The following is a 20,787-nucleotide window of genomic DNA, read 5'->3' on the forward strand; positions in this document are numbered from 1 at the left end:
CCTGAGGGGCCCGGAACGGCCCTGGCCTGCACCCAAGTGATTTAGGCAGGAGAACAAACGGCTGGGAGGGGCGAGAGGGTCCCTGCAAGGTTCGCAAAGAGGCTGCCGTCACCACTGGGGGGGCCTGATACCGGAGTCTGGTGGTGTGAGCACAGAGCCAGCCCGGCTCTGCGATTTTATCCCTCCTAATCCCATGTAATTGTAATGCCTGGGAAAAGAAGGAAGAACCTCTGCAGTGTTAGCTTCAGCAGAGAGGAAAGAGACCAGCTCCCTCCCTGTGCAGCTGTTGCTGAGGAAGGTTCCCCTTCTGACAGCCCCAGGTAGGAGTGAGCTCTGGTGGAAACCAGCCTGGGTGTCTGCCATGGAGTGAGGGACTGAAGTGTGTTCTGAGGGAAAGGGAGTGAGCAAACACATAGAAATTTATATTGACTGTGAGGGTGGTGAGGCCCTGGCACAGGTTGCCCAGAGAAGCTGTGGCTGCCCCATCCCTGGCATGTTAATGTCCCCTCACGCCTGGAATCTCTTTGTGTCACTGATTGGATCAAACAGTTCAATTTACAGACACGCAGATCGGTGCCAATTAGTACAGGAGGGCTGCTCAGAGGGGATGTGGCAGCTGGGGGCACCTCCACCCACAGATCCCAAGTGGAACGCCCGGGGAGGCTGCACTGACTCCCAGCTGGAAGATCCAGGCCTGGATGTGACCAAGCTGTGCTGAACTGGGAGTACTGGTTATTTACAGACAGAGCTGGAGTTGACACCATTTCTATCCCTTTTTTCACACTGTGCTTCAAAAACAACGAGATGACAGAGCGCCAGGAAGGCTGGGCAGAGCAGCTGTGGCTGCCCCTGGATCCCTGGCAGTGCCCAGGGCCGGGCTGGATGGGAACTGGAGCAGCCTGGGACAGCAGAAGGTGTCCCTGCCCCTGGCAGGGGGTGGAGCAGGATGGACTTTAAGGTCCCTTTCCACCCAAACCATTCCATGACTCCACAAAGGAGGGCTAGGGGTCTTTGCCTCGCTGGTGCCAATACAAAGTGGTGCCAGGAAGGAGAGTCAGGAGGTGCTGCCCTGCATGGGCAGCTCAGGCTGTCCCCTCCGTGTGTGCCAAAGGTGACCTTGGGAAAGGTGGCTTCAGTCACTGCCCTTGGACTGGCAATATGCTCCTTTGGGAGTAAGCCAATATTCTGAGAGGACAGATATAACCTGATCCAGGCTTGGCCTTGCTGGGATGTGCTCCAGCCATGACATCACCCAGTAATGCCACGTCTATTTACTACCGGGGAAAGGTGCTGGATTGGAGGCTGAAATCCCTGGTTTATCTCCTGAGCAGGTCAGGAGCAGGAAGCAGCATTAGCAGCCACATCTTGTTCTTTTCAGGCCCAGAGAAGTCAGTTTCCATGGGAAACACAGCTGTGCTCTGGCTGAGAATTCACCTCTCGTGCTTCCATGCTCCCTGTAAGACACTGCTGCCCTCTGAGGCTCGGGAAGTTCCTCGGCTCCCAGCTTATCCCTGATTCATTTCCACACAGCACCCTGCCAGTGGGGTAAAGGGATACCTGGAATCAGGTGGCCACTGCGCCATCCACAGACTTCTCATCAGTGAATCAAAGGATTACATGCAGAGCTGAAGCTGCTGGGAGGTAAATTCAGACCTTTTACAGAATGAAACTTCCCTCCAGCAGCTGAGCCAGGGCTTTGCTCTGGCAGGACAAACCCCCCAGCTCCGAGGGCACGGAGTTTCCCGGCATCCCCCAGGACTGTGTGTCTCTGTCATGCACCAGATGGGATCTTTTTGATTACTTCTTGGCAGATGACAAATCAAGGTCAAGGGATAGATGTTCCCCTTCAGCACAGCAAGGCCAAGAGCTCAGGAAAACCTTAGGGTTTTCAGCAACAAAGGATGTGCTGAAAAGACCACATGGTTTTCCCTCGAGCACGGTGAAACTCCTCACCAGGAAAGAGCTGCTCAGCCTCTTTCCATGAGCCAGTCCAAGCCCATCACACCTATTCACTCCTCCAGGAACAGCTTGGGGTCACAGCGAGTTCCAGTTCCATGGCAGAGACAGCATGGCACTGACACTGCTCCTCCCTGGGGCACAGAGCCTCCCCAGCCCCAGCCTGGGACACAGCACTGGGGTACAATTCTATCTTGGGGTCACCTCTAAAGCCCTGGGAGTGTAAGACAGGCAGGTGACAGATGGCTGGAGGCAGGGGATCACGGGGACTCGGCCACCCCGCAGCAGCCACCTCTCCGCCTGCCAACCGGGGCTTAGAAACCTCCGGAAAAGCTAACACGGGGAAGAGGGAGCAGCGCTGAGAGGGGCAGGGGCAAGGGGCAGAGCAGGGGGAGGGAAGTGGCTGTTTGTGACTCAGAGCAGAGGACTCTGCGGGAGTGCCCTCCCCGGAGAGCTGCGGGGCTCGGGGAGGCCGGGCATCCATCTGTGTGCGGGAGGTGGCTGAAGCCATCTCCAAAGCCCTCAGACCAGAGGAGGTCACTGAGCTCCGAGTGAGCAACTGTCACTCCACACCCCTGAAATCCATAAGCAGCCTGGAAACCTAAAGCCTGTCATTAGGAATGATAAAAACAGTAATTAGAGCCGGGCTGTCATGAGTTCACACCTGGAACATCAATACGAGGCGTTTACCCAGCAGCAGGAGAGCACTTCCCCCCAAATCCATCCTCTGCGGGTGCACTGGGAACAAAGCTCCACGGACCACTCTGCACACAGGCGTAAGTAAATCCTGCAGGGAGCCTTGCAAACAGAGGTTATTCACCACAACAGCAGCTCCCAGCTTTGAGGGATCCAAAAATGCTGCTGCTGTGGAGGCACAGGAGCTACATCTTCTCCTGGGCCATGGGCTCTGCCTGTCCTGATCCCAGTCCTGGTGCTTCACTGGGACTCAGCTGGGTGCTCAGTGGGCTGCACCAAGGAGTTAAACCTTCAACACAAGCAGATGTGGGGGCAAACAAGCTGTGCCAAGGAGTTAGACCTTCAAAACAATGCAGATTTGAACATGAAAGCACTGTTCCGTGAACTTAGCCTTAATTACATCTTGTAGAGCTCTGAGCAGCCACCACACTATAAGGCAGGTGAAAACCCACACTTTTATTTCTTTATGGTATCACAGGTGGAACAGCTTAAGTTGGAGTGTCCTTAACAACAATAACAACAGCAGAGAAATACAAGGATGGTTGAAAGTAGCTTTATTTAGTAAAACAGTCTGTACAGAGCCAGGGAGGTTCCTGCTGCAGTATAGCAGCTGTACTCCTCACTGCCTTCCCAAATGGCTGCTTGGTCTGCCAAACCCATTTCTCTTCAAAATGTTAATAGATGACATTAATTAAAACATGAGCCAAGCTTAAAGGAAAGGTTTTTCTAATCAAAGCTCTTCTCAAGTTTTATTCTCTTGGCCTCTGCGATGTTGGCACCTGACTGGTCATCAGGGTTTACCCTGTACCAGCCATAAATCACACCTTGTTTCATCTATTAGAGATAGATTGCCATCCCTCCATCCTGTGAGGAGCTGAATCAGCAGGGAACTGCACCCACAGAAGCACAGCCCAGGAATTTTTGACTTCAGGATTGTCATGATGGTTCCTTCCCTCACAACACAGCTGCTGAAGGACTGAGGTGAGTTTGGTCACCCACAGGTTGCTGGAGCAGGTGAGGGGCTGGCACAGGTGCCATCTCCAGTGCCAGGGAGCAGTTCCAGAGCAAGGAGTGGAGGGTCAGGAGCTCTGTCCCCAAAGTCAGTGTCCTTTTAGCTCGCTGGGACAGACAGAAATAGGCCTGAAGGCACATTCCCCAAGCGGCCTAATTTCCCTGCCCTCACACAATGTTCTCTTTCCTCCTCAGCACCAGGGTATTTGTTTTATTTTAGGATTTAAGAGCTTACAACCTTTATCAAAGGACAAAGGTGCTCGACAATTGACTGTAATTTTTTTTGTCTTAAGTATTGCAATTAAGGAGCAAAAGCCAGCCCAGGGTAACAAAGCCAGGCAGGTTAAACATCCCCATCACACAAGTCTCACCCAGAAAACCAGCAGAACAGTCCCCAAGGAAATAATCCTCCCATTCCTGCTGTCAGCTTTCCTTCTCTAAGTACTTGAAAGTTCCTCCCTGAACCAGGCTGTTGTGTTCAAACAGAAAAAGGTCAGGGTGACACAGAAAGGGTTTAACTTCCTCCCCAGCACTGGATCTCTGACCTGGGTGACATTCAAGAAAGCAGTTACAGACAACTATATTTAGGAAATGAAAACATGTATTTCCCCTCTCCTCTGCTCACAGGCCAACACTCACCTGCAGTGTTTGCAGGGAGCTGTGACAAGAAGCTTAATGGAAAGGAAGCCAAAAAAAACCCCAACCCCTTTCTTTTCACTGGTTTAGTAGGTCTTACAGAGGAAGAAGATGGGTAGAGATAAAAAGACTAAGCCTAAGTGGAACACAGGACCAGCTTAACAGGCTCAGAATAAACCTCTCTCCTGCTGTTATTTAACAGCAGAGCCGGACACGTGCTCCTGAGCCACTCCTTCCTGCTGAGCCCAGCACAGGATTTCTCTTCCTGGGGGGCTGTGGCACCCCCAGCACACGAGACCTGTCCCTCAGGCTGCCAAGTGTGTGACCCCCAGTGGCCTGCACGTGCCAAAAGAGAGATCCCGGTTACAGCCCCGCTCCTGGCACAGGGGCTTGAAAACCAGCAATATTCCACATGAGGTCGCGGGCAGAGCTGCTGCCTCCAGGCTTCCCCATCCTGGCAACCAAAACAACACGTGGTGATGGTGACACAGCTCTGCCACCCACACCAGGGCTGGGACCTGCTCCATGGGTGGACGGGATTCCTCCCTGGAATTCGGCTGCCGTGGTGACACAGAGGTGTACCTGGGTGTGGTTCAGGGCACAGACACGCAGCAGAACGGGGGAATGGTTTGGGCTGGATGAACCTCCAAGCTCAGCTCATCCCACCCCTGGCCACTGTCCCAGGTGCTCCAAGCCCTGTCCAGCCTGGCCTTGGCACTGCCAGGGATCCAGGGGCAGCCACAGCTGCTCTGGGCACCTGTGCCAGGGCCTGCCCACCTTCCCAGGGAAGGATTCCTTCCTGATCTCCACCCGTGACCAATGGGTCCCAGCCTGTCACCAATCACCACCGTGTCAACCAGAGCAGAGCAGTGCCACGTCCAGTCCAGTTGTTCCTTGAACACTCCAGGAGAATGAAGGAATGACTGACATTATCCAGCAGGAATGACCTGTTTAGGAGATGCTTAACACGGTGTTTTTAGGAGGCACCACCCTGTACATAACTGCACAAAACATTTTGGTGTTGTGTGATCGCCACTTGCAAGGACTGGAGAAAAGAGACCCAAAACCTGGCGTGGTCAGGAGCCAGCAGCTGTCCCTGCCCTGTCCCTGTGCTCTCCAGGGGATCCCCCTGTCCCTGTGCTCTCCAGGGGGATCCCCTTGTCCCTGTCCCTGTGCTCTCCAGGGCAATTCCTCTGTCCCTGTGCTCTGCAGGGGATCCCTCTGTCCCTGTCCTCTGCAGGGGATCCCCCTGTCCCTGTCCCGTCCAGAGGATGTCCCTGTCCTCTCCAGGGGATCCCCCTGTCCCTGTCCTCTCCAGGGGATCCCCCTGTCCCTGTCCTCTCCAGGGGGTCCTCCTGTCCCTGTCCTCTCCAGGGGATCCCCCTGTCCCTGTGCTCTGCAGGGGATCCCTCTGTCCCTGTCCCTGTGCTCTCCAGGGGATCCCTCTGTCCCTGTCCTGTCCAGAGGATGTCCCTGTCCTCTCCAGGGGGTCCCCCTGTCCCTGTCCCTGTCCTCTCCAGGGGATCCCCCTGTCCCTGTGCTCTCAGGGGATCCCCTGGGCTGGCACAGCAGCCAGTGTCCCCCTCCAGGGCAGTTGTGTCACCCTCACTGTCCTGCTGGGCAGCGACTCCGCACGCCACGGCACACACGGCACCGGGAGCTTTCAGGAGGATGCGCTGGAGGAGCGGGGCCCGGGCCGGGACCGAGCGCTGCTGGGTCTGTGTGCCGCGGGGACAGCGGCGGAACCCCCCGACGCGTCTCCCAAGCCGGCGCCGTGTCCCAACACCGATTTGCGGGTACGCCGGTGCTCCAAGTGCCAACACCGGCAGCACCGAGCACCGCCCGGTGCCACTGCCAGCCGGGGAGTGCCCGCTCCGGTGATCCCGCAATGCCGGGGTAGCGCGGCGGGCTTAGCTCAGCCCGCAGGCCCCTGGGGGGTCTATCCCGGTCCCGATCCTAGTCCCGGAGCTCGGCACATCCCTGCGGGCCGGTTCCGGTGTCGCTCCCCGTTCGGGTCCCGGGCCCCTCCCGCCCCCTGCAGGCCCCGCCCCGGAAGCGCTGCCCGGCGCGCGCGGCCAATGGGCGGCGGCGCCGCCGGGACACGTCGCGCGCCGCCGCGCTCCCGTCACCCCCCGCGCGCCGCCGGGGTGGGAAGGGCGGGGGGGGGGGGGCCCCCGGCCCCCCCCAAACCCCGCCCTGCACCGCCGGGGTGGGAAGGGGGGGGGGGGGTACCACGGCTCCTCCCCCCACCCCGGAGCGCCGCGCCCGCCAATGAGCGGCGCCGTCTCATCGGGCCAATGAGCGGCGCTGTCTCAGCGGCGCGCGGGGGATGGAGCGCGCGGCCCGGAGCCGCCACGGCGCGCGCCCCCCGCGCTAGGGCCGGACCCCGGGACCCCCGCAGGGACCCCCCAAAACCGCCCCGAAACCCCCCCGCAGCCCCCCCTCTATGCGGCGGGGCCGGCCGAGCCGCAGGCCTCGCTCCGCCGCGGGGCTGCCCTTGGCCCGCTGAGCGCCGAGCACCGGTAAGCGCCGGGGGGCGAGGGGAGGAAGCGCCGCAGCGCGGGTGGGAAGAGGACGTTGGGATTTTGGGGGGGCGGCGAAGGAGGTGAGGGGCTCTTTGGGGGCGACGGGGAGGGGGTGCCGAGAGAGGAAGGATGGCGTGGGGGGGTGGCTCGGAGGGGCCGCAGAGCGAGCCCGGGGCTGGTCGGTGTTTTGGGGTGCGCAGGCTCCTGGGGAGCCGTGGGAGGAACTGGGAGCTCCGCGTCGAGCCCGCGGCACGGGCACCCCCCGCCCTCCGGACCCCGCTTTTTTTGGGGTGGGGATGTTTTTTTCGCAGGGATGCGGGGAGGTGGGGGGGAAATGCGTTTTGGGGTGAGCTCTGCGCTAGGAGGAACAATACCAAAAGTTGTCTGAAATGGTAATTTCCGTTTCCCATTTCATCATCCCCGGGTAGGCGTTAGCCCTGCCTGTGTGTGCGCAGGGCCGGGGCCGCACCGAGCCCAGCCGGCCCCAGCCCCGCGGCTTTTATTTATTTCCCAGTTTAATCTTTAAATCGCTCCGCGTTTCTGCCCTCCGAGGAGCCTTTGTGTGCCGGGGAGGGGCTGCTCGACACCTTTGCCCCTTAGCAGAAAGGAAGAGGGGGGGGGGAAAAAAAAAAAAAAAAAAAAAAGCCCAAACAGCTGCAGCCCAGGACGAGCCTCCCCCAGGCCGGGGATGGATTCGTGTTTAGAAAGGCAAATGACCTCGGAGGGAGCCGGGATGAGCCGAGCCCTCGGTGCCCTCTGCCCTTTCCCAGGGGGAGCAGCTGTCCGGGGTGTGCGGCTCAGAACGGGCCCTTCATTGAGGCACAGGGGCCGGGTGTTTACGGCTTGGCTTCTCCTCCGGGCTTGGGGATCTGTTTTGATATCCAGTTGCAGGAAAGGGTTCCTCCCCCCTCCTGGTTTTGTACACAAAGTGCTCTCTCACCGCTGGGGACACGGCTCTATAGGCAGAGAGCGAATTCCAGGCAGCTCTTGAAGCAAAATTCCCTCCTGAGATGGCTTCTGAAATGGGGTACACGCATCATTTTTACCCTCTCTGTAGGCAAAGGTTTTTAGGTGAAAACATCTGCCTTGTAGTGGCTGTGTGCTTTCCTGAAATTTATATAAATTTAAGGAACTTGGAGTTCAGTGTATTTCTGCTTTCTTTGTTTTGTTCATAAAATGGAACATTTTTATGTAATGACTCCAATTATTTCCTTTTTCTGTGGGGGGAAAACCACTCCACGGAGTCATGGAGAGGCAAAAGGAGATTAACTCTCACATGTTTCCCAACAGCACCGATACATTCTTTGTGTGTGCCCTACCAGGAGCTCAATATTTAACTCGATTAGCCTAAAAACGGGAAAAGTTGGCGTTTCCACTGGATTTTCTGGCAGATTCCAGGCTGGAGCAGTCTGAGGTGGCTGCGGAGGGCTTTGGAACGTGCTGCGGCCGGGAAACTCTGCCTGCTGTGGCAGGGAAGCTCGGTCCCGGAGCTCCGTGACCCGTTTTGTGTCGGTGGCAAGCGCGGGGTCTGCCCGGGCGGGGCGGCCCGGGGCTCCGCGCGGGGCTCGGCCGCCGCTCCCAGCGCCGCTCCGGGAGAGCTCGCTGTGGGACCTGCCGGGGCACATCCAGCCTGGAGAAGGGCTTTGCTGTGAACCCGTCCGGCGAGCCGGGGCTTGTGGCACCGCGGGCTGTCTGAGTCAGTGCGAGGGCTCGCTTTGCCAAACTCGCGGCGAGCAGCGCGCCGGGCTCGGAAAGCACGGCGAGCCCTCCGTTCCCAAGGCTTTTTTGCCTCATTCCGGGTGTCAGTAGTGACCGAGGAGCCCCGGCCATGTCGGTGCTGGCTGCTGCCACTGGCTGGAAACCGGAGATGTTGTGTTTCGTGTTCCACACTTGGTTCTGCTGTTCAGTTCTGCTTCTGCTTTTAGAAATGAACTCTTGTCTGTTTCTCCATTTCATAAAAAAAGCATGGTTCAGAGCGAGCTGATTTTTTTTTTTTTTTCCTATGGGCAGCTTTTTGCTTTTATGATGTTGCAACAGCATTTTCTCAGACTTAAACCTGCATATTGTCCAGTTTGAGGGCTGGGTTTGGATGGGGGAGGAAATGTTAAAGAAAAGCCCCAGAGCAAAACCCCTTTGGCTTAATTTCTTCCTTCGTGTGTGGTAGGCAACCTGATAAGATTATTTTATTTTCCACTCGTGTTTTAATGGACTAAGTCCCCCCAAATGCTTGTGAACAAAGCCAAGCGTAGCACGGCGTCGTGCCGCGTTCTTCCGCTGCTCAGCAGAGCAGACAAATGCATTTCTCTGGGGTCAGTGAGACTCGTCGTGTTAATCAATACTGTACCAGCAGTGCTCCCTTTCCAGGGAACCAGATGGGCTACTTACAACTGGTGCTGATTATTTTAACTGTGTAATTGTAACATGGCTGCGTGATGACAGTGTTTCCTGCAGACACTTCAAAGGAAGGTTCCCGACGAGTGTGTCTTTACAGCGTTTAATCTGTCCTCTTTGTCTTTATGTTGTGGCTTTTGGACATGTGTTTGAAGTACTAAGAGGTTTTTTTTCCCTTACCTCCAGCTTTTCTGTACATTAAAAGGAGGCAGTGCTCTGGAATGATGAAGTGTCTCCAGTGTGGGAATAAACCCAGGGTTTTAGCGGCTCCCACAGTGGTGGGTTGGTTTCACTGAGTTTTAGATCCAGGCAGTGACTAAGGCAAAAGCTGGGAAGAGATTTAAGTGGCTGTGAGGAAATGGCAGTATTTTTTTAAAATAGTGCATGTGGCTTTGTTTTGGGGAAAATATGTTCTATGGTGACTTGAGTCTTAACTGGGACAGGCTAATTCCTCAGTGAAGAAATCCTTCTCCTAGGGAAGGAAAGGCACAGGGCCGGAGCTGGTTAATTACATTTTGTAAAATTAGGGAGTGACTGCTTTCTGAGGAGGTCTGCCCCTCTTCCTGCCCTGTACCTGAATTTCAGGCTCAGCAGTTGCCTTACGGATTGAAATTCCTCCTGGGTATTAAGATTTAATGGTGGTAGACACAGAGCAAGTAGTGGCAGGTACTGCTGCTTTTCAGTACAGCAAAGCAAATAATACTGGAAAATATTTACATGGGGGTTGTTATTCTCCTCGTATTTCCTTGATGAGCTCTAGTAAAGGTGCTTGTGTGCTCCTTCCATTGCCGGGGAGAATTCCCTGTATTTCGGTTGTAAAAGGCTGCGGAGAGGAACCGGTGTCTCCATAGCAAAGATTCCAGTGTTTCGTGATCAGCTCACATATATTTTTACCCCATCTAATTTAAACCAGTCTGCACGACACTCACAGGAATGATTTGTATGCAGCTTTTAAATATTTTCCTCCTTCCTGCGTGAGGGATTAGCGGCACAGAGCTGCTTTTTCGGAGGGTTCTCAGCCAAGTGTTACGTAATTTGTGTGCCACCGATGCACGGCCATAAAAAATACTCCCATCAATGTTAAGGGAAAGCTTGTGTAGGCAATTATTTCAAATCACAAGCGTCCTAAGCAGGTTTGTGCAGCCTTAAAATCTGGGCAAAACGCTGCCTTTGGAATCCTGCTGGGAAGGGGGGTGGGAAGCTGTCAGCGCCCGTGGTCTGGAGGCTGGTTTTGAGCACATTCTACTCCACTTTTTAAGCTTTCCTCTGTGAGAACTGCTGTTTTCTGGTGTATTTTCTCAGGCAACTGTTGGGTATTTAAAACTCCTAATTTCTCTGAGTCTGGGTGGTGGTGCTTCAGCTGAGGCTGCTTATGGGTGATGCCAATTTGTAATCTTCTACGAGAGTAAGGGGGGGAAAGAAAAAGTAAAAAGAAGCTTAAATGCTAATAACAGTGAAAAATCTGCTCGGCGTGGAGCACATGTGAAGAGAGCTGGTGCACGCCGGGCTGTGGAGTCTCCATCAGCTGAGCTGGGGGCTTTTAGAAATCTGCTCTAATTTTTATGCTGCATGTGGAATGGCTAATCCCATAAAAGCCTCGCACCTTTTGACAGATGAAACGCTGCTGTTCTTCACTTATTTGAGCAAAATATTTTTATAGATGGTATTAGCTCTGTGGCTCCGAGGGTAATGCAGTCCTTACACGAGAAAGATCTTGCTTTGATCTGACAGCTTTCAAGATCCATTTCCAATCTTGGAGTTCCATTAAGTCTGTTTGTAATGGTGCCCTCAGACTTTTTTTCTGTTTATGTGACTCTCTGGGTGTTAATGTTGCTCTATATTTGAGTTTTCTTTAATAAACTGAAGGAATAATTGGGGTCAGGAAAGGAAATAATCATGTTAGAAGGTGCAGTTAATTATATCAGATATTTTGGGCTCCAGAATTCTTTTGTCTTGATTCCAATGTTTTCTTCAAGTTGTAGGATGTAGTGAAATGATCAGATCATCAAACTAGGACAGTGAGGCAGGGTGGTGTGTGGTGGTTGATTTCGGGAGTGTGAAACAAGCGTGGCTGCAGGCTTGATGTCCATGAGGGTTGTGGAGGGAGGATAGGAGGGATGGTTTCTCTGGTGAGCAGCTCTTTCCCTCTTCTGTGGGGGAAGAGGTGGTCTTCTGTGTGGCCTGGTCTTCATCCAATGGGATCTACATGGTCCTGTGTCCATCCAACATGATTTAAGTGATCTTGTGTCCATCCAATATGATTTAAGTGATCTTGTGTCCATCCAACATGATTTAAATGATCTTGAGTCCATCCTACATCACCTACATTGTCTTGTCTCCATTCAGTGGAACCTTTGTGTCCATCCAGCATGATTGTTTTGGTTCTGTGTCTGTCCAGTGGGGTCTTTGTGGTCCTGTGTCCATCCAGCATGTTCTGTTTGGTCCTGTGTCCATCCAGCACGGTCCTGCTGGTTGTGTGTACATCCAGTGGGATCTCCATGGCCCTGTGTCCATCCAACATGATGTAAATGATCTTGTGTCCGTCCAACATGATTTAAATGATCTTGTGTCCATCCTACATCACCTACGTGGGATCTACATGGTCCTGTGTCCATCCAACATGATTTAAGTGATCTTGTGTCCATCCAACATGATTTAAATGATCTTGAGTCCATCCTACATCACCTACATTGTCTTGTCTCCATTCAGTGGAACCTTTGTGTCCATCCAGCATGATTGTTTTGGTTCTGTGTTTGTCCAGTGGGGTCTTTGTGGTCCTGTGTCCATCCAGCATGTTCTGTTTGGTCCTGTGTCCATCCAGCACGGTCCTGCTGGTTGTGTGTACATCCAGTGGGATCTCCATGGCCCTGTGTCCATCCAACATTATTTAAATGATCTTGTGTCCATCCAGTGGGACCTTTGTGTCCATCCAACATGATCGGTTTGATTCTGTGTCTGTCCAGTGGGGTCTTTGTGGTCCTGTGTCCATCCCGCACTGTCCTGCTGGGTGTGTGTACATCCAGTGGGATCTCCATGGTCGTGTGTCCGTCCATCATGACCCACGTGGTCCCCTGTCCCTCGGGGGTGGCAGAGGAGCCCCATGGCTCAGCAGCCCCCGCAGGGCTCGGGTGGGTGCTGGCAGCTTCCCCACTCCCTCTGCTCCTCCTCCCTTGGGGCCCTGCCGGCGTCTGGCCAGAGCTCTCCTCTGAGAAACCATCCTGGCTGTTCCTGCCCCTCTCAGCGCTGGCTGGGAAAGCGTGAGCTCCCGGAGAGGACGTGTGAAACCTCCGTCTGCAGGTTTGTGCTGTTTCCTGGAGCTCGCGGCCGTGTAGCTGTGGTGAGCAGAGGCTGGCTCTGCAGCCTGGGGAGGCAGGGTTGGGAGGCAGACCCCAGCGCCACGGAGGGAGCTGCCTGCTGGAGTCAGAAGAAAGTGATGGTTTTTTTCTAGGTCAGGGTTGAAGGCACTGTCAGGGTGGTGATGTGCAGCATATCTTACTGTCTGCATTGTCCCTGCCATATGGATGTGTGCACGCTGCCCTTGGCATTCAGGCATTGAATTATTTATCCTCTCCAAATCTGGAGGCAGCCTTTCTTCCCCTGTCTCGAAGAAAAGCGAACTTACCCGATGAGTGTTTTTAAAATAAACCTTCCGCTGTGAATTACTGCAGTGGCAGGAGCAGGGTATTGATTGTATGTTGCGTTTGGAGTCGGAAACCAAAGGTTACAACACTGGATATCTTGTGGAAACACTGAAATATTTATTTTGCTGTTAGGTGCAAGTGTGTCTGTGCTGGTGCTGGGTTTGTGTGTGGCTGAAATGCCATGTAATGAAATTTCCGGACTTGGAGAATGGAAAGGCTGGAAAACTTTGTAGTATGTGTAAAAGCAGCTTTGTCTCAGCTGTGTGTGAGGGGATGGATGTTTTTCCAGGGAGAAGGCATCTCCTTTGCTCTTGTGCTGCATTGGATTTGCAGTGAGAGGAACGTTAAGGTGTCCTGGTTTGGGTGACGGGCTCTGGGTCCTCACTGAGGGTGTGGGTGTTTGCAGGGTGTCACGGAAGGGTGGCTGCAGGCTCGGGGAAGCCAAGGCTGGAGGGAGCTGGCTGTGTAATTATTTTTGAGAGACTGACAGCTTTGCAGGATAGAAACAGTCTCGAATAATTCACCTTTAGAGCGGCATAAAGCTGCTGAAACTGTGTCACAGGCATGGGGAAGAATCAGAGTCAAAGAAGAGAGATGTTACCTTCTAAAAAATTCACCACGATCTGGAGGCAGCGTGTCCCTGAAGGCTCGGCAGCCAGAGGCTTGGAAACACGGTGCTGCCCTCAATATTGGGATGTGAAATGAAAGGATGTGTAATTAGGAACTCCAAAAAAAAAAAAAAAAGGCATTAAATAGCTTTAGAGGTGAATGGAAGCTTCATTATTAAGCACCAACTGCTTAGCTGCAGTTCTTGGTGCCTCTTCCTTTCAAATCACGCACACATGAAAGTGCTCCCCGCCCCCAGCCGGGGCCTTATCGGCTTATCTGGGCAGGAGTTCAGAGCCATAAAAACTATATCCTGCTTACACCTTCCAGCCGATCCTGTGACCTGTGCTGTGTAAACAAGTTGTACCAGGAGCTCCAAATGACTGGTAAGTGGCTGGCTTTCTGCAGGCTGGTTAGGTCCAGGAGGAGCCAAGATAAAGTTCCGAGAAGTTCCCCTTTGGGAATGGTCTCCTGATAGCTGCTACAGGGAGGAGGTGGCAGGGCTGAGATCCTGCTGACTGTGGCAGTGACTGTATCCCATGGAAAGCACTTTGGGATAGACTTTACACTCCGGGGCTGGTGTTTTCCACGTTCTGCAGGAGGATGGCTGTGGCAGATTGTGAAATGTCAGCGTTGTGGTAACAACACCGACCGGCGCTCCGCGGTTGCGTCAGGCCCGGGATGTGCAGGAGATGTAATCCTGTCTATAAATATATCCATATATCTTTGGATGGATGAGATTAGCCGTGGCGATGCTGGGAAGAGATGTAGGTAATGCGGGGAAGGGGTTGTGTGTGGGGGGACACAAACATCCTGCTCCTGGCTGTGCTCTGGGGGTTTAAATACCACGGGCGCTCCGGTTACGGCGCTTGGCTGCTGCCCACCCCGGGCTGTCTCCGTGGTTTCATCTTGCAGCTCGGCACAGGCAGCTCCATTTATCCGAGCTGGACTGTAACGAGCAAGTTTGGGGGTTTAGCGTGTGAAACTTCACCTTCTCAGCAGCCCAAGGGTCCAGCGCACGGGTTTGAAGATGAAAACCTGTTCTCCTCGAATGCTGACCTTTTTTGTTCGTGTGGTTTCTTGTCCCCGCGTATGGGGGAATGTGCTGGGTTTGGGAATTGGGCTGGCTGGTGGCTGCTCTGCTTTCCCTCCTCGCCATGGCCTGTCCTGCGTGGTGGCTCCCCTGGCTCTGGGCTCTCTGTTCCTCATTTTCCCTGCAGCCTGGAAGGCTTCTGGCTCTCCCAGGAGATCAGAGGTGCCCTGTGTTACTCAGCTGCTCTGCAGTGAATTCAGTTCCCTTCCCCTGTGATCAGCACTGGCACTGGGGTGTTAAACTGGTTCTGTGGTGAGAGACTAATTCCTCTGAGTTAGTCCAGGGGGGAAGGGATCAGACAAGGAGACAACTTCGTGGCTCTTTCCTGGTGTGCTGAGTAGAGCTCCTTGGTTAGGGAGCTGGAGGCTGTAGTCTTAAAATGCTGAATTTAATTTCCTCCTGCAGTGTGTTCTGTCTGCGAGCCTCCCCTGCTTCACCCACCAGCGTGTTTCTTCTCCCTCCTGTCCATCCCTCCCTTTTCCCAGGAGCCTCATCTGATGGAGGTTCTGCTCTTGCCTTGGTCCTTCTCATCCAAGATTCTTGTCTCTAATTTTAGCCTGTCTGCCTTTCGAGGTCCCCTCCTGTCTGTTCCTGTCTTTCTCCTCTCTGTGTTGTTCCTGCATCTTCCTCTCCCTCTGGAGAGCTGGACCTTGTTTTTGCAGGGTGGGAGGGGAGTGAAGCTGTGGGTGTGCTGAGGTGAAGGCTCCTGGGGTGTGGGGAATGCTGGCAGGGATGTTTGGGATGCCGTGTGCTCACAGGGAGCAGCTCCTTCCCTCTCCTGCCTCTCCCTTACTGTCCTTGCTTGGATCTGCTCTTGGAATCTCTCTTCTGTGGATTTATCCTGTATTTGTGCGATGGGGCTCTCTACCATGAGGTTACTTGTAGTGGTAGTGCTGCCCAGCAGCCTGGTGTCCCTGAATCTCCTGCCCTTTTCCCTGCAGGAAAGCTGCAGCCTGCCTGCTTTTCCCTGGAATCTCACTCCTCGTTAGCATGCATTTGCTTACGGTTACAGAGAAAATGACTTTTCTGACAGGGAGGCATCTGACACAGTCAGTCAGGTCTCCTCAAAGGGAGAGCGGGGAACCTGGTCCTGGAGCCTGGGCATCCAGAAAGGCTGCTCATCCTGGTGGGATCCACCTGCTTGGAGCCCTGGGAGCATGGTGTGTGCAGCAAAATCTGATTTGTGCCTGGAATATAAATCCTTGCTGTTGCAGGCATGCAGCCTGGGGTTTTACAAGTTCTTTTGTGAAAACAGCATTCAGCCCCTCCACTGCTGCAGCAAGGAGCTTCCCTGGAAACCCAATCCCAGCAATTAGTGAGGTTTGCAGAGGATCCTAGCAACTGCTGCTGGGGTTCCACTGGCAGGGGTTAGGTTTTGTTTTTAAGACTGTTTATAGTTGCATTCTGTGCACTGTACGGAGATACATAAACTAAAGCACAAGAAGTTCCACCTCAGCATGAGGGAGTGCTTCCCTTGGAGGGTGGCAGAGCACTGGCACAGCTGCCAGGGAGGGTGTGGGGTCTCCCCCTCTGGAGACATTCCAGACCCACCTGGACGTGTTCCTGTGTCACCTGCTCCAGGTGCCTGCCCCTTGCCGGGGGTGGGACTGGATGATCTCCGGAGCTCCCTTGCAGCCCTGCTCTGCCTGCATATCCCATGGAGGGAAAGGAGGAGGGGGCCGTGGGGCAGTGCTGAGCTGCAGTGATGGTGGGAACGCTGCTGTGGGCTCTGTGGGAAGCTGATCCTCGGGGAAAGTGGAGCCTGCCTGGAGTATATCGGGTGCTGTGTGACTTGGGTGTTTGTGGGTAACCTGAGCTCACCTGTGAGGAGTTTTGTTACCCAGATACTCTCTGACCTGGCTTGCTGTTTTGTCGGCAGTGGCTCTGGCAGGTTGGGGAGCGATGCTTTCCACCAGGGTGGTTATGTAAAACCTTAATGCGCTGCGCTCTCGGCTCGGCTTTACAACGTGCGCGGGGCTCCGGCTGCAACTTCAAAGCAGGGAGTTTGCTTTATGGTCGAACCTATGAGCAGTTTTATGTGCAGGGTGGAGTGAACTCGTGGAGAAGATTGCAGTTTTCCCACTGTCATAAAAAGTTACGATCCTCATGATGCCGGCATTGTTCCGTAGGCGGAGGCAGAGCAGATGCAGAGGTCAGTGGGAGCGTGCACGGAGCGGGCTCAGATGTGCCAGCGCGCTCAATGCCCTGCTCTGTGCTCCCAGCTCTCCCCAACGCCTTCAAAAAGTGCCTTGTGCTCTTTCTGGGCCTTCCTAAGAAACCTGCACCTGTGGTACTCGTGGAGCAGGCAGAGCATTTCCATGGGAAAGGAACTTGGCAGGGCGGCGAGGGGGGGCTGTTTTCCAGGGCAGTATTTCAGACCCTTCTGAAAACGTGGCGTTTCAGTGGCACAGACTGTGAGTCAGTTTATAACCTCCTTCCTTTCTCTGGGCTTTTCTTTGGGGTACGAGCCAAGGGAGTTGAAAAAATAACCAAGTGGCTGCGTCTTGACGAGCCTCATTCCAATTAACTTCCCTCATGCTCCAGAAGATAGATTCCCTAAACTGAGATACATTCCCAAAAAAAGGACTATTCAGGCTAAGTGGTGATGGTGGGAGAGTATGATCAGCTTTTACAGCCTTAATTGTGGGCTTTTCTAAAAGTATTTCAGCGGCCTGTGCTGTCTTTAAACCCTGGTGGGGTATAAGATTCTCCCAGCTGTGGAGTCAGCACCCCAAATTCTGAGGTATAAAGCACCTTCCAGTTCTCAGTAAGTTACAGCTGATTAAAATAAGTACTATTCCAGTTTCAGTCAGATCTCTCTAAATATAAACTTAACCTCTCCTTTAAACCATTTTCTGCTAGGATGGGGAGGCATAAATGTGGTCTTTGTTTGCAGCCAGGAAAATTAAAGGTTCGCAACATTCAGAAATATGTGTTTTAGATCTTCTGAAAACTTGTTCCTTAAAGAATGTTTCTGTTTGGAAATACTTCGGGTGTTCTTCAGCTTGAAGAATTTTATTCTGATGAACAGACTAAAACTTAGGGGGGCAAAAAAAGACTCTGATCCTTGTCTTTGGGTGATCCATTAGCTGCTCCAGCTGCCTTTTATTTATTTTTGTAGACACATGTGTGAATGTAAACATTTTATCTGGAATGGCCTTGCAAATGTTCCCGCATTAACATATATTGTCATGGAGAATAATTTTCATTTAACTGTAATTTGCTTTATATTTTCCTGCCTGGTTGCCATGGAAACTCAGACGGATGTGGCAGGGACTCCTCACAGGAGCCAGGTTATGGATTGCCTCTCTAATGGACCTCTGTTAATCACACTGCAGCCTGCACTGGAGGAACCAGGGCTCTTTGCAGGAGACACTTTATTTAGATAAACTGTGAGATGCCTGTGGTACCATAGCTTAACATTCAGAGTTACCAAGGGTGTTTTTCCCTCCAGAAGTTTTTTTGTCATAAGAACTATGTATTATGATCGTGGAATTGAGGTATATTTATTTAGATTTAATGTTGGTTAGACTTGATTTTCAATTTTCATTTCATTTGCTGTAATAGCTTAACTGGTAATGGTCTTTTCTGGGTTCAGTTTAAGATCTGAAACGCTTGAAACAGAGCAGTGAAACATTTGTTATCCCTATTCCTGTGCAAGAAGTTGACTTGCTTTTCATAATAATGTGTCTGTGCTGTTGTGTTTCCTTTTGGCTGCCAGCAGGGAGAAAGGGGACAAATCGGATTTTATTAAATGTGTTACCTGTGGATTTTGGGTCTGTTTTGCACCTCTTGTTTTTGGCTGCCTTGTCCACACCAGAGCTGCTGTTCTGAGCTGATCCCACGCGGCGTGTCCAGGGAAGGTGCCTGGGGCAGGTCTGGGGCTCAGGGGGCTCAGCCTGGAGGAGAAGAGGCTGGGGGGACCCTCTTTCTCTGGAGGTGTTAAAAACCATGTAGATGTGGCTCGTGGTTTAGTGTGGAGCTGGCAGTGCTGGGCTTGGTGATCTCAGAGGCTTTCCAAAGTAAAGTGTTCTGTGATCTCCAGGATTATCAGTGCTCAGGTTCCTGATGTTCTAGGATGCTGATCTCTGCCTTTGTTGGATCCTTGGAAGGAGCTGCCTTCTAACTCCTGAGATAAGAATCGTGGTGGCATGGGTTCAAACTGAACTCGCCAATTAACAAATGATTCATTTTTGGTTAATGGGGATGAGCTCCAGGAGAGAAAATCAAACACCCAGGATTCTTTGCTCTGGGTACTCTGATGGCACAAACCTCAAATTGTGACTTAGAGACATGAATTCCATTGTCTCCTGAATCAGACCCCTCCAAGTGAGTTTTTGGGGGGCTTTAAAGGGAAGCTGGCTGGGCCCTTCCTTGGCTGCTGGCTGTGGTCAGACGCCCGTGGCCGCTTACGTAAGGCAGGATTACTCCAGCACGTGGATGCTTCCCCCTGCATATGGTCTCACAGTTATTTCTTGGTGCTTTACAGGAGGAATTGGGTAACACTTTGTTCTGTAACGCAGGATGAAGAAACCCAGCGTGTTTTTCTGTAATGGCGTATAAACAAGTAGTGTAACATCCTATTTCAGGCGTTGGGAGGAGGAAGGGCTCAGGAGGGGAGGCAGGGCTGGAGCTAAGCTTTGTTTTCCTAGACCTACACACCAGATCTGAGTAGCTTTGCCTTCGGTGGGTGCTGGGGGTGTTACAAACCAGCTGGTTTTTGAGGTGTGTGAGCTCAATGCAGGGGGTGTGGAGGAGCCTTGGTTGTAGAGGTCCCCTCTGGTCCCCTCTGCATTTCTGTGTCTTTCACCAGGTGATGTTGGTGCTCTTTTGCTGCTCACAAGGGGTGAATGTGATTCGCAGTCTAAGGCCAGTCTAATTATAATACAAGTCTGAAAAATAGCTTGGCTCTACTCAGGACTTTTGGGTCTTGTGAGTAGACTTTCTGCATTTTTCCTTCATTTTAATTTTTCCTCTCCTTTTCTGCCTGTTGTCCTGTGAATACTCAGAATTGAGCATTTGTGTTCCCCAGTGGCACATTTGGGATTCCCAAATGCACCACTGCAAGAGGATAGTTGAGGCAATCTGCATCCAGGCAGTGCTGTCTCTGAGCTCTTGAATGGGACTGCCAGAATACCTGCCAATTTATGAAATAATAAACTCTCTAATTATTGATTATTCTCTTAATTCATAAATTTGCTTGTGTTTTATTCTGTTTTTTGGACTCCTGGATCTGAGGCAGGGATCCCTGCACACCTGCCAGGTGTTTTCCCCAAAGGTGTGTCCCTGAAGGTTGGTGATGAATGGCACTGTTGTAGGTAGAAGTTAATGTGACTAAGTCACCTTTTGTGGCCTGGGAATGGACTCCTGCACCTGATAATTGGGTTAAACTTTGGCTCATGGTAGCCAGGAGAGCAGAGAGGCTTTGGTGGCCATGGAGGTGTTTGGCTGCCTTGGAGGCTTCACTTTGAGGATATTCTTCATTGGGGTTTGCAGTGCCAGGACACAGGGAATGGTTTCCCACTGCCAGAGGAAAGGGTTAGATGGGATATCAGGGAGAAATCCTTCTCTGGGAGGGTGGGCAGGCTCTGGCACAGGTTACCCAGAGCAGCTGTGGCTGCCCCTGGATCCCTGGCAGTGCCCAAGGCCAGGCTGGACAGGGCTGGGAGCAGCCTGGGATAGCAGAAGGTGTCCCTGCCATGGCAGGGGTTGAAATGAGATGAGCTTTAAGATCCCTTCCAACCCAAAGCGTTCCAGGATATTTTTCAGGTTCACTCACTTGGGTTTGGACAGCAGCTAATGCTGCTTTAGCAGTACTCACAGAAAAGGGTGAGCTGCAGGTAAAACACAAAGCTAAACTCTTGTTCTGCTCCTTTCAGTCTCCTGGACACTTGGGTTGACTTTGAGCCCCTGTGCCATGAGCACGGCTTTGAATTGATCTCCATTAATTGTGCCAGAGATCTGGGAGTAAAGAGCACTTGTAATGCATTGCTGTTCCCCAAAAATGGTGTAAATCAGGATGAGCTGGGGGGGTGGCGAGGTTGGAGGAGCTGCCTTGTGTGCAGTCGTGGAAAGAGGGATTTCTTCAGGGAATGGGTGAATTGTTTCCTTCTGCTCTGAGCAGCCTTTTAATGAGCTGCCCTCTCCAGGGTGCAGAGAGATGAACCTCCCATGGCTATCTCCAGCCTGGGAGGCTTCCACCACATCGCTGCCTTCGGATCCTTGGAGCTAA

General features: G+C 52.8%; 1 protein-coding gene across 1 annotated transcript in view; it reads left to right on the forward strand.

Moving 5' to 3' along the window:
- Positions 1-6,618: 6,618 nt before the first annotated feature.
- ANKRD11 (ankyrin repeat domain 11) overlaps positions 6,619-20,787 on the forward strand; it is a 126,952-nt gene continuing 112,783 nt past the window's right edge. The window contains exon 1 of the mRNA XM_041483949.1: positions 6,619-6,821. The gene's annotated coding sequence lies outside the window, so the exon portion shown is untranslated. The remainder of the gene's footprint in view (positions 6,822-20,787) is intronic.

This window comes from Pyrgilauda ruficollis, unplaced genomic scaffold (genome assembly GCF_017590135.1).
Source record: "Pyrgilauda ruficollis isolate IOZ18807 unplaced genomic scaffold, ASM1759013v1 scaffold117, whole genome shotgun sequence".
NCBI classification, from domain to species: Eukaryota; Metazoa; Chordata; class Aves; order Passeriformes; family Passeridae; genus Pyrgilauda; species Pyrgilauda ruficollis.